The sequence below is a fragment of the Cnephaeus nilssonii genome, assembly GCF_951640355.1.
Source record: "Cnephaeus nilssonii genome assembly, chromosome: 9".
Classification (NCBI taxonomy): Eukaryota; Metazoa; Chordata; class Mammalia; order Chiroptera; family Vespertilionidae; genus Cnephaeus; species Cnephaeus nilssonii.
Genome location: NC_137080.1, coordinates 11537031 through 11551310, shown reverse-complemented (window position 1 = coordinate 11551310; position 14280 = coordinate 11537031).

The window sequence follows — 14280 nt, the reverse complement described above, 5'->3', positions numbered from 1 at the left end:
TTTTCTCTTGAATTCATGCTGACATTAATGGCCAGTTCTAAGAATGCAAATGTATTTAATACCATATTTATCTTTCAGAAATGCTATTTTTAATGAGTCTCTACGAAATGCATAGTATAAAGACATTATTATACAAATTAATTCATATGACCCACACTTTTAGAAATGATAACAAGTGCTGAAATAAAGATTTGGAATAGATGTGTGTAAAATATTTTGGTTTGTTCGATTTTTACAAGGGAGGAAAAGTTAGAAATTTACATTCTCTGATATTTACTTGGACACAAAGAGTTAAGTCAAAAAGCATGTATCAATTATTTATTAATGGGAAGAAGTTGTTTTTCATCTTTATCTGGCTAGAAAACTCACTTTACTTGCCTTACATTTCTGACAATGGTGAAAAAAAAATTTTTTTTTTACACAATCTGGTCTGACAGCCTTGAAATTAGCATATGTATGAACCGCCTTTGGAAAGATAACTAGAGGAATCTGCAGGTTCAGAACTTGGAAGTGGACTGGAGGATTTAAACTGTTGGCTTAGCTATTTGACAGTATTGTTGTTGATCCATTCCCCAAGTTTTGTTTATAAATGCCATTTCAGCAGGATGCTGAGGGGATTAGAAGGAGGCCACGGCAGTCACAGAGGTGAGATAGCCATCTGAGGGTGACGTCCTGTCATGTGCTTCAGGAGTTCTTGAAACAGCTCCTTACAAACGCTCGTAGGAAGTTCCTCTCGGCATGTGTGGAGGAATTTTTAGCACTGACTGGAAGACTGGCATGGTGTGTCTTTAATTTCTTCGGTAATTGTGACTGATTTTTAAGCAAATTTCATGATGACGTAAATAAATTTGATTATGCGTTAAGTAAAAACATGTAGTCTGAGATTCAGTGGTGCATCAGAACACTTAGCCTAGCAGACCCCAGAGCCGAACACACCTTTAATTTTGTTCTTAACTTTACAGGATAAATACTGTGCATCATATTGTAAGGGGAAATCCAGTTATTAACTATGAAATTTAAACTTCATCAGCTATTTATTTTTATGAGAGGCATGAATCAATCAATTGTAAAATAATCCAACCTGTGACATTACCAGAAAAAATTTAAAAAGTTTAAAATTTTGAAATGTAGAATTACAAAAATAGCATATCATTTTATGTGCCTCATGCACAATATTGCCACACAGTGAGTGCAGGTGGATAGTTGGTAGTTCTCCAGATAATTTGGAATGAAAGCCACCTAACTAACCATGTAAGAAATCAAACTGAAAAAAAATCCAGGTCTCAAAGTGGCTTTCACCAGGAAACTTCTTTTCATATTAGTAAATTAATGCTTATGCTCCTAAGCACAGCTAATTCTTTTTTTTAAAAAAATATTTTTATTGATTTCAGAGAGGAAGAGAAAGGGAGACAGAGATAGAAACATCAATGATGAGAGAGGATCACTGATCGGCTGCCTTCTGCATGCCCCCAACTGGGGATTGATCCTGCAACCCGGGCATGTGCCCTTGACCAGAATCGAACCCAGGACCCATCAGTCCCCAGGCCCAAGCTCTATCCACTGAGCCAAACCGGCTAGGGCCACAGCTAATTCTTTCTCCAAACATGTGTACTCAGAATATGGTCATGACCTTAGTAATGTCTGTTGATGTTTGTAAATATTTTAAGAAGAGAGTGATTCTGAAATGGTTCAAAACAGACACACATTTTCATCCCTTAGCTTTCTTTTTATCTCTGGGAATTCAATGGCAACATAAAGTTGAAGCCCGAATCTGCATCAGTGTATACAGAGCTTAGTTCCTGGGTATGTGGGGGCATCGCTATTGCAAGACACTACGCTTTACTCCTTCGGGTAAACTTTTGTGTAATGCAGCATGATCACACCATTACCAAACAACTACTGTTGTTGGAAAAATAGGCTGTATCTGTGCATGTAAAATAAAGTGCTAAATGAAGGCAACTATACAAACAAGTTGGAAAGAAACAAAGGTTCCTTTTTCACCTTGGGTAGTAGATCTGTAAACTACAGAGAGTTATTTCAGTAGAAAGAAAATCCCAAATAATAGGTGTCGAAAAGAAGACACTTCCAAGCACATGCTGCCCAGTAGTTCTGTAGGCAAGCAGCTGGAGAGAAGCCCTGTGGTTTAGAATGGGAGGGGAAAGGTGGAAGGGATGCTGCTGATTGCCACCTTTGAAGCACTTGAGGTGTGGTGGCAGACTTAATCCCTGAGTGCCCGTAGCTCTAAAGGTCACATACTTTGGGATCTCAGCCCGCTGGCCGCATTTCATGGGGCATTGCCTGCCTTCTCCGTGAAAGCAATACAGCCTCAGCCTGATGACATTTCTTAGCTGCTTTCTTAAGAATGGAGGCGGCTGAACGGAAGCAGTGATGACTGGATAGCAAGACTCCGGCTTCTGACTGCGGTGTGACTCTCAGTTTAGTTTGTTCATCTGCAGAAGAGGAAACTGGACAAGGTGATCGCAGTCTAAGGATACTCATGGCCCAAACTCTGAAAACTCGTGTTAGATTTGAAAATAGTGTACAACTAATGTTTATAAACATTGCTGATATTATTTCCAACCTACGATCCTTCTTAACCCTTTGCACTCGCTTGCTTTTTTCTTGATTCCTGCTACCGGTGCAAAAGGTTAAAGAATAGCACATTATAAGTTTTACCTGAAAATAAATAATTTTGTGTTCCCAAATTCTTAAAGGTTGGACAGAATTAGCACTTTGTATATTTTTTTGTTAAATCTTTCTAACAGCCCTATTATCATATGCATTTTATATATCAGGGAGCTGATGTTTAGGAGTTCAATAATCCTTCTGAGGTCACAGAGCCAATAGTGGGAGAGCCAGTACACGTATTTGCATTTTACTGATTCCGCAGCCTCTTCTCTAATAGCTGGCTAGCATAGTTTCCCACTCTAAGTCACGAGAAGGATTTATTTGGATCTAGGTTTTGCCTAGGGAATTGCTCCACAAATGCTCAGTTAAGATCTTAATGGTTGTATAATGTTCCAATATTAACTTAGCAGGGCCTGGGATTTAAGCATCTATTAATAGCTTATATCTTGATAAACATTAAATTGTACAAATAACTTTGATTTGGTATTAACCAAATTGCAACAGGTTTATCATAGCCACATGGTGTTTTGTTTTGGGTATTATTTTCTTCTATGTGTAATAAGTATATTCTCATTACAGTCTGACAGTAAGAAACCAAATTTATTAATTGCCTTTACTACATGAAATTAGAGGCCACTGGCCATTTTCCCTAGATTTATTTGGAAATAGATATTCTTATCTCTATATATAAAAAGCCAGTGACCAGAACGCCATAACAATTGGAATGACTGGTTGCTATGACACCCACTGTGGCCAGTGAACTGGCCCGATTGGGGGGGAGGGGGGAGCAGCCGGCCAACCTCCAGCAGCCCCTCTCCCCAGCTGGCACCGCCCCTGATTGCCCCCTACCCCAATAGGGGGTGGGGCTGGCAGCCAACCTCCCACTGCCGTCTCCTCCTCCCGACAGGCCTGGCCCTAATCCACCAATTGGGGCCAGGCTGGCCAGACCCCACCCATGCACGAATTCATGCACTGGGCCTCTAGTATTTTATGAACAATAATATGGCTCAGAGTCCCATTGGATAAATGTACAATTCATAACCTAAGTCTTGACCACTGCAGAAATGGAGAACACAGCTATAAAATTCAGATTTTATAGAGTAAGAAAAGTATCTACTTTTTTAAATTAAGCATTTCCTTGTCTATTTCCCCTAGTTTTATCATATGTAATGGACAGTCTTTAAAAATATATTGTTTAGTTTTCTGTGTTTATGAGCTTCATGTAAATTAATTCATACTACATATATTCTTTTTCTAAAATTTATCTTTTTGCTATTCATTAATGTTGATATGTAAAGCTGTAGTCTATTTTCTGCTCTATACACTGCTGTATAATGATCTGTTGTAGAGAATAAAAATACAGTTTATTCTGTTATTAATGAGTATTTGAGTTGTTTATAATTTTTTTATATTGAAAAAATGCAGCTATGAATATGTCTACTGGTATAAACAAGAATTTTTCTAAAGAAATACGTAGGAATGAAATGGCTAGTTATAGGGTTTATGTATGCTTAACTTTACTAATTAATGCCAAAATGTTTATGTTATTGATTATACCCATTTATACTCACACCAATGGGGGATGAGAGAGTTCTAGTGTCTAAACATTCTGGCTAGCTCTTGGTCTTATCAATTTTCAAATTGGCCAATATGTTCCCCATTTTTATTTTCTAAACTAGAAGCCCGGTGCACGAAATTTGTGCACGGCGGGGGGTTGTCCCTCAGTCCAGCCTGTACCCTCTCCAATCTGGGACTCCTGGAGGAATGTCCGACTGCCCTGGTGGGATCGGGCCTAAACGGGCAGTCGGACATCCCTTTCACAATCCAGGACTGCTGGCTCCCAACTGCTTGCCTGCCTGCCTTCCTGATTGCCCCTAACTGCTTCTGCCTGCCAGCCTGATCACCCCCTAACCACTCCACTGTCAGCCTAGTTGATGCTTAACTGCCCCCTGCCAGCCTGTTTGCCCCCAACTTCCCTCCTCTGCCAGCCTGGTCACCCCTAACTGCCCTCTCCTACAGGGTTGATCACCTCCAACTGCCCTCCCTTGCAAGCCTGGTCCCTCTCAACTGCCCTCCCTTGCAGTCCTGGTCCCTCATAACTGCCCTCCCTTGCAGGCCGGGTGCCTCCCAACTGCCCTCTCCTACTGGCCATCTTGTAGTGGCCATCTTGTGTCCACATGGGGGCAGGATCTTTGACCACATGGGGGCAGCTATATTGTGTGTTGCAGTGATGGTCAATCTGCATATTACTCTTTTATTAGATAAGATAGAGGCCTGGTGCACAGGTGGGGGCCAGGTGGTTTGCCCTGAAGGGCATCCCGGATCAGGGTGGGGTTCCCTTGGGGCGTGGGGCGGCCTGAGCAGGGGCCTGTGGTGGTTTGCAGGCCGGCCACACACCCTGGCAACCCAATGGGAGGCCCTGGTATCTGGAATTTATTTTCCTTCTACAATTGAAACTTTGTAGCCTGGAGAGGAGCCAAGCCTGCTGTTCCCTCCGGTGCGGCAGCCATTTCTGTGGCAGTTAATTCACCTTCTACAATTGAAACTTTGTAGCCTTAAGCAGGTGAGCCTGGCCAGGGTGTGCGGAAAGCTTTGCTTCCCCTGTTGCCACCAGCAACCTTGGCCTGCTCTCTCAAGCTCCATTCTGCCGCCATTTGTTTGAATTTGTTTACCTTCTATAATTGAAACTTTGTAGCTTGAGTGGAGGCTTAGGCCTGCAACGGCTATGGAAAGCTTGGCTTCCTCTGTTACCTGGGAAACCTTGCTCTCTGTGGCTGTAGCCATCTTGGATTGGGGTTAATTTGCATACTCGCCCTGATTGGCTGGTGGGCGTGACTTGGCTGGTGGGCATGGCTTATGTAGCAGAGTGATGGTTAATTTGCATATTACCATTTTATTAGAGAGGATGATTTTGTGTGTGATGGAATATTCTAGCAAATATTGTTTGCAGAGGTTAACACAAAGCCCCTGAACCTGTTCCTGGAGTTCTAGTAAAAGACACTGCATATCCTTGTTAATGAAAATTTAAATATCTTCATCTTGAAAATATTAGAGTTTGGGAAAATTACAGCAGCCAAGTACCCACATGGTTTGGATCTAGTATTGTTTATCTTTTTCTTGCATGTGTTATCTAGATTCTTCTTTCTGGTGAAAGTAATTCACATCTGTGCTTTGGGGCAATGCACATTTGTATATGAAGTCTAATAAAAGTTGGATACAGAAAAAAAGGGAAATAGTAATGCACCATCTCCTGACTGGTCAGTCGTCTTGGAAAGTATCCAGCAATTTGAGAAAAAAAAAAAGTTTGCCTGTTAAAATTTGGGGATTTCCTTGCAGGGGAGGATGGGTAGACTTGCAAGCTCTTTGGGAAAGTAGCGTGGGGAAGTAACAATCACACCTCGACTCTTATGTTTCTCAGCTGCTGGAAAAGGAAGCGTAGGTAATGAAATACATTTTGCTCTGAGAGTCAGGGAGCACAGAGAATAATTATCTTCTTCAGGAACAAGAGTTCTTTGTTTAACTGTTGCATGGCTGAAACCTACGGTTGTTAAATCGGGTCACCATACCAATTTATTCCAATGGATTATCACGGCAACTGACTCTGGGCACTTTTCCATAAAACCTTTATTATAAAGGGTCAGCTCCTTCACAACTGCCGGGAGATTAGGTTACTGTTTGTAGTAACTGTTCATTTATGTTATTCAGTCCCATAACAAGGACTTTCAAAACATCTCACTTAACATATCCCATTTCTACATCACCAAGGTAGGCTTCAAGTGAAACGCCTCTCTAGTCTGCCTTAAAGTTGAGACACAAGTGCCCTTCAGAATTTAAATGGGGGGGGGGGGGGGAATAAATAAGTGAACCACACCAGAGTGACCTCACTTACATTTGCATTTCCAGCCTAATTGCTGAGGTTTATCAGGAGAGTCTGAGATACATCAAGTACTCAACACTTACTCTTGACTTGTAACTTGCAGTTACAATGTAAATAAATTTCACAGGTGCTGAGTGAGGTGTCAAAAATGGAAGACACAATAAGTGGGAGAAAAATCACCAATCAAGTTGACAACAAATAAAAAATATGCGTGACACCATATATTATCTGATTTAAAGTAGACAAAATAAATAACAACTGGAATTAAGTATTATTGCACATGTTTAGGCATTCTATGGATGGATTGATGGTGTTTGGATGAGTAATAGCATAGCAAAATATGACCAAACATAGTCTTCTTGCTTTCATTTTAGCAAAATTGCTAATTATGTTGTCATGAAGATATTAACAAAATTTGCTTTCTATAAAAAATAATGTCCAACTAAACCACTTTCTTGGAAGCACTGTAGTTTTTTGATAGTTATTATTAATTTTAATTTGGAGAAACATTGCTCTCCTGAGGCAGTAGTGACAGGAATTGCCAATAAGTTTCTTAAAGGAGTAATTACATTTAGAAATAAATGAATTTTACAAATCAGGTTCAAGCATTGTTATGGTTTAGCATATGAGAAATTACCTTTGTTTCAGAAAATATCACATTTTAATTTCATCCTATAAATTGTTAACAAAATTCACTATCTCTATAAGCAATATCTAAAGTACATTCTTAAGTTTGTTTCTTTAAAAAATTTTAATATATATATATATATATATATATATATATATATATATATTCCAAAGAAAAAATAATAGTATATTGATCGACTATAATTTAATCTCCATGGGCCAGGAAATAGTCTATATGGAAATTCACTTAAGGATTATTTATATGTGACACAAATTCACAGTCAGGTGAACTTGTTTCCCCGTGTTTTAATTGACTTATAGTTTATTGGAATATTATTTTTATAGCGTATTTTTTATATCCTTAATTTAAACACTGTCTTTAAATTTTTTAAAAGTTTAAAAAATGTTGCTACAATTTGCAATTGCTAAAGTTCTATCTGTTGGCTTTTGGAAAATTTGCTAACATTATTAATAGCAAGCGACAGTTTCATACCAATACCAGTAACTGTGGCTACTACAAGTTCAAAATTAATTTCATTTCCTGCCAATGTCCATAATTCACTCTCCGAGGATCTTCTGTGGTTTGGCTTAACACTGTGCATCTCATAGCTGGACTAAATTAAATTTAATTGCTTTACAAACACTTAGTCAGGATTCCCTGGTCATGTGTCCAAGAATGGTTTTAAAGTTACATTTGATATGTTTCATAGAGATATTCTATCTTTGAGTGGGTCCAGAATACACTGCATGTAATTTTTTAATTGTTACCCAAAAGTCATTATTATCTGCACAGTTGAGGCCATGTCTCTTAGTAAGAAATTCAAAGTATGTAGTGTACTTGGCAGAGAGAATATTTTCTGGTTTTTAGCTAAAAATGTGGCTTGTAAACTTTTTCCTTCACCAACAACATTAAGCTTCCCCTCTAAAACTTTTAAATTTAATATCTAAAATTTAAAGTTATTGTTTCAATCTTCACATAAGTCAAAACCTTTACTTTTTACAACTCATTAAATTGTGATACCCTTATTTTTTCTGCTAACAGTTCAACAATATACAAATTTAATGATAATTTTTCAACATGGCTTTTATCTCTGCTATAATTTAGTTGGACTGAGTAACACTTGCTTTTATAAATTGTATCTATGGTAATTTTCTTTCATTTTATTATTCATTAAATTAATAATCTCATTTTGAATTCTCCACACTAGACAGTGATTCTTTGTTTTAATATTGTGGTTTTTTTTTTCATCTATCTTAAATGTTTGGCCATTCTGGTTCAAATTTTGATATAATTTCTCTTAAATCTAGAAAATGTCTACTATCAACTCCTGTCTATTCCTTAATAAGAGAGTAAATGATACAACTGGTTCAATGTATTTTATAGTTTATTTGTATTCACAGAAAGTAACTGTCTGATTCAGGACTATAGCTTTTTATTTTTCCCTACTTTTTTTTCCTACTCCTTCCTCTTTTTTTTTTTTTGCAGTTCTTACAATTTAAGAGGAAAATGGATTTGCGGGTGGAAGACAAGTCTGTCCTGGTATCATCTTAGGGAAAGATGGACACTTTCACCGATTTTCTAGTAGAAAGAATAATTAGGATCTTAATGAAATTTCCATTTTTACACATTCATAGTGGTCTTATCCCATCCTTAATCTTTCTGCAAGCTATCTAAAAAAAGATCAAGAATTGTTATTTTTCTGTCTTACCTGATGTGCTTTGTGGATTGTTTTTGTTGGCATCATGCACTCTAGGATTATGAATTAAAGCTTGCTAAGCATTACTCTGAGGGCTTGTGAAAATGCATCCAAGATTCAGTGCCTAATCCAAATCTCTTAATTGGTGTGAAATGTTCAAGCAGCAAAAAGACTGCTTCAAAAATAATGAGATACAGGTTAGTCATGCTGTTTTACTTACAATATAGTCATTTTTCTTGCATGTTTTTGAGGAGATGGGGAAAAGATTTATCATATATTTCACTTGTATAAAAAGAGTGAAAGGACAAAGAAAAGGGCATTTAAAAGCTTGTATCCTGAGGAAGGGAAACTGAAACATGTGCTTTATGGGAAGTTGACAATAGTTAGAGAATGGCTAACTTTCTGCTCTGAATATGCTCTGCCATATCTAAATGTTTTCCCAGAGAAATTCTACTCTTAAATGTTAATAATTGTTTTTCATGGGCTAGCACAGTGAATCACATTGCTTTTGACAACACACACACACACACACACACACACACACACACACACACACTCCACTCTACCTTTCAGATCTCAGCATAAATAAACAGACTTACTTTATCAGTTACTTTGTCCCTATTTCAGTTCCCAGGGATTTGAGAAAATGACAGCAAAGCTCAAATGAGAGGGGATGTTCTTCATAACAGGACTGAGATTATTCAAATTATCCAGTTCGGGAGCCATTGATCTGGTGAATGGAAAGATGAGAATTTTATTACGCACAACACATCCACACTGGTGGCCTGGATGTAACTTCTTCAGGGAAATGACATCATGGCAGAAACAGACTCCAGACAAACTTCCCAGGTGCTGTATATTTTATCTTCCCGCTGCTCTGGATCACAGCTGACCGGTGTTACTTGAGTTGTGGACAGGGCTAATGTAATGTGAGCCATCCACGAGGGTGGAAAGAGCCCTGGACTTGGAAACAGCATGTGAGGTCAAGTTCCACCTTGGCCTCTTATCAGCTCTCCTACCTGGAGCTGTTCACATCTTCTTTGACCTTTTGTGTTTCGTCTCTAAAATGGGCACAATACCACATTGTTCTCATTTTCTAGGGTTTCAGATGAAGTCATGAATGTAAAACGTCTTAGTAAGTGTTGTACATGGTTCTGAAGGAAGCTACTGTTACTATTATTATCACTACTAGTGGCCCTGCGCACAAATCCGTGTGCCAGTAGCTCTCTGCAGGGCCTGGCCGCTCCATGCCCACTGCCCAGAGGCTCTACCCAGCCCAGAGGCCCATCCTCGGCTGGGCACAGAACACTTGTCTCGTCACTGCAGCAACGAAGCAAGCATTCCACCAAGCTGCTCATGCTGTCCACTCTCAGCAGCCGCCTCCCCCCACCTCCGCCCGGGATTGGGAGACTCCGGCGGGGCTGAGAGGACTAAGTGCCACCATCTTGTGGCTATGGGTGCTGCCATCTTTGTGTCGAAGTGACAGTTAATTTGCATATTACCCTTTTATTAGATAGGATTGATATACATAAGATGTTTGAGAAACAGGACATAAAAATAATGATAAGGGTAGCCAGGAAAGGCACACACATCCTAAGTGCAGAGAGAACTGGGTCATGTTGAGAGTGTTTGCAGAAGCACTGAACGATTACTTCTCCCATCATGTTTTCCTCACTCTCTCTGAATGCCATTCATGGCTTCTAGGGACCCATGGCTCCCTGCTGGGCTCCCTGAATTAATCTCAACACAATGAGGAAACTGGATCTCTTCGGAGCTGCCACATTGTTTTTTCCTTCTCGAGACATTCCTATCACTCTCCCAACATTTGCACTATGCAAGGATGCTGAAACCTTGGACTCCCCCAGCGAAGGCATGGGGAAAGTGGCTGCACACTGAAAAATGCAAGGCATCTGGAAAGAGTGCCCGGAGGCTGAAATGTGCTCCAGTGACCAACTGGCTGACTGTATCCTGTTCTCTCATTCTTTTATTCCCTCCAGACATCCTTGGTTTCTTTTCCAGCCCTGAGTAGTAATGACTTCTTCATCTGGCATAGCCACTGAAGAGAGAGCGTGAGGGCCTTCCCAGCCATGGCCTGTTTCTATTGGCCAGGAAAGATGATGGACAAGCAGCAGATGCTGCTGTCAGCCCAGCTCCATTGCTCAGTCTCTGGAGATTATTGATACTCATTAGAGGCCAGTCAGCTGTTCAGTCGAGGAGTCCCAGGGTCAATATAGCTTCTAAATCCAGGAATATTGGAGCTCCTAGAAGGCAGTCACTCCTTATAGCACTATGCACAGAATACTAATATCCAGGTAGTCATCACTTCAAAACCTGAGGCTAAATATTCCGCCCCCCAAATCTGCACTCAGAAAATCAGCTGTATAAAATCCACTGATCTCTCCGTTCCTGAGAAGTCCTAGTAGCATTGGAATGTTGCCTCTTTCCTGTCTCGTTTACTCCTTATCACCTTGGGCTGTTTCCAGCTTCAGTGACTGCAGAGTTCCTAAAACACTTCAGTGTTGCAAACTTCAATTTGTGAAACGCTAGCCAAGATTAGTGTTGACCCGGCTCTAGGAGGCCCAGTCAAACCCTTTCCATTTTGCCCACTTTTCTCTCAGGAACTAAGGCTGGCTTACTGCTTGTCAGTGAGCACACAAATCCTTAACATGCCTATAGCACTAGTTTGTGCTCTGTGGTTATAAGTTCAGGGGAAAGGTGGTGGGGCTGGACACTTTTAGTTTACGAACCAAACACTCCTAAATTCAGTTCCTGTGTAAGTGCACAAGATGCTGGCCTCTATGTGGGCTCTTTAGCACACAGCTGAGTGGTTTCTTATGCATGTCAGTCAATGATTGCTGTAGAGTGAAGGTGGAACCTGGGACTGGTTGAGGCAGCAGCTGCTGCCATCCATCACTTTCTCCCTGGCCAATAAGAAGAGGGCAGGAGCAGCTTAGGGGCCGGATACGCTGACTGCTAACTGACAAATGAAGAAATCATTACTCAGGTTTGCAAGGGAAACACAGCAATGCCATAATAAAACATAGGAATATGACAGTGCTCCTCTGATAGGTCAACTACTTTTCGGATTCAGAAATATTGTGTCTGTTTACAGTGTGTCAGCGCATAGTGATTCCTTATTATCTGATTGCATGGTGTAGGGTCAGTATGTTATTTTGAGAAAAATGGCATAACTCACAGAGTTGTCTAAATATAGCCTTATTATTGAGGATTTGAGAGATGAAACATAAATTGCTTCAAATGAAACCTGACTGGTAAATATAGTGAATCCTAGAGGGAGCTCTGGTGGTAAGATAGCCCTTCAAAACTGTGCAAAACTTAGGGGAGGGAGCTGGGTCTGGTATACTTCTTTACTGAGCCATCTTTGGGTGCAGGATGCCACTAAAGCTGTAAGGTATGCACTGGTGAGAGAGCCACTAGCATCAAAGAGAAGCTGAATCCTGGCTGTCCATCATAGGCCAAGACGAATGGTGGGAGATGCTACATCAGAATTCTACTAACTGATAACAATAAGGATGATAGGATATTAAAATAACAGAGGTAAGGTGGCGTCACTTAACCGCCAGATGCAAGATAGGTGCAGTAGTTGTAATGAGCCACAAGTTCCCTTGTTGGCCAGAGGAGGCTGACCTACAGAGACCTGTGAAGATGGTTACTAGAGCATCATGTTCTAGGAGCTAGGTACTTGGGTGGCCACCACTGGTATTGCTCAATCTGTAAAAAATAAATCAAGGATGGGTGATCAGGAAGTGGAGGGAAAGTGCCCCAATAAAAAAATCAAGAAGCTTTGCCCAGTTTCTGACCATGAGTTCATTTTCAGACCTGGAATCTGTTAGGTTGAAGGAATGGTCAAGAGGAAAGTCTGAAACATTATAGCAAATGGTTCCTCACCCTTTCCTCAAAGGCACCGATGGCCATTCAGTCATGTCATCATACAATGGGGAAAGGGAAATATGTACATTTCCCAAGAATTGTTGGACAGATGCTCTCCATGACATGGAAGCATGGAACAGACTGACAGATTTCAGAGGGAAGGTGGGAGCAGGGTGGGAAGAGATTAACCAAAGAACTTATATGCATAACTCGTGGAAAAAGACAATAGGGCAGTGAAGCGGGGGGAGCAGGGTGGAGGGAGTCAATGGGGTAAAAAGGAGGACATCTGTAATACTTTCAACAATAAATCTTATTTCCAAAAAAATATCCATTGATATGAGGAAATGCTGGTTATATAATCTTAAGTGAAAAAGCCAGGCATATAACTCCCTGCATCTATATATAGCTATATCTGCATACAAATGCACATACATGTGCTATATATAGGGTGTCCCCCAAAATGTATACGCACGCTTTGAATAATGACAGACAGTCCTTATTAAAATACATTTTATTTTCAAAATCGAGCTATCAGCTGTTAAAGTGTGTATATACAAGTAATCCCAATTTTGTAAAAGACAAAGGAATTCTAGGAATATAAGAAACTTGGAAGGAAATGACTATGATGTTAATGGTAGTTGTCTCTTCAGTGGCTCATACTTCAGAGGGTGTTGGGGGGTCATTTCTTCAGGTTCTCATTTGAACAGAGTACCTCCCTAAAACAGAATCTCACCCACTGCCTGTGGTCACCTTTCGGACCCTGCCAGGGTCCTGCTGCTGTCTGCTGCACCCGTGTGACTGAAGGAAGTCCCCAGGGGTGAGGAGAGAAGAGGCGGGAGGAAGCCAAGCAGAGTGGGATGAATGAAGGCGATGCTTCTCTGGGCCAGCATAGATCAGCAGCAATAATGATGACACAATGAACTGTGGGATCCAGCATGTAAGAAAATGACCTAAAGATTCCACAGGTTCCGTGAGAACGGAGGAGTTAAGAGAAATGAATAGAGGGTACGTACTTCGATACGTGGCTTAAGGAGTTGGATATTTTCACAACGTTCAGTCCTCCTTTCAAAAGACCAACCAGGCATCCTTTGCCTCTGCTTCGTCCTTCAGATCCTTCTGTGTGGCCCCACGCCCTTCCCTGCGCAGGACACACACATGCCTTTCAATGCCGCCCTCTCCTCGCAGCCCACGCTTGCCAGCCCGCCTTTAATCTCCTGCGCCCAGCACCCTGCACACCCAGCGCTCCACACATTCCACCGGGTCCGTACACAGCTCCCGGGGCTCTTTCATCATCGGGAGACCAGACGCTTGTTGCTAAGCAGAGTATACAGGGCACAACTGTAGCCAACTGTTTAACTCCAGCTAAGTCACGGTATTTCTCAGTTTGCCTGGATTATCAGTGGGGGAAGCAATGATTTTCCAGTGTACCACAAAAGCTGATGTCGTTGGTGACCTGTTATAAAAATGAGAGTTATGTTCTATGACTTTAATTTACTCGAACCGCAGGAAGCAAGCATTGAGGCAGTTTATGTGATTTGTGGCAAATCTTTGCCAGAAAAT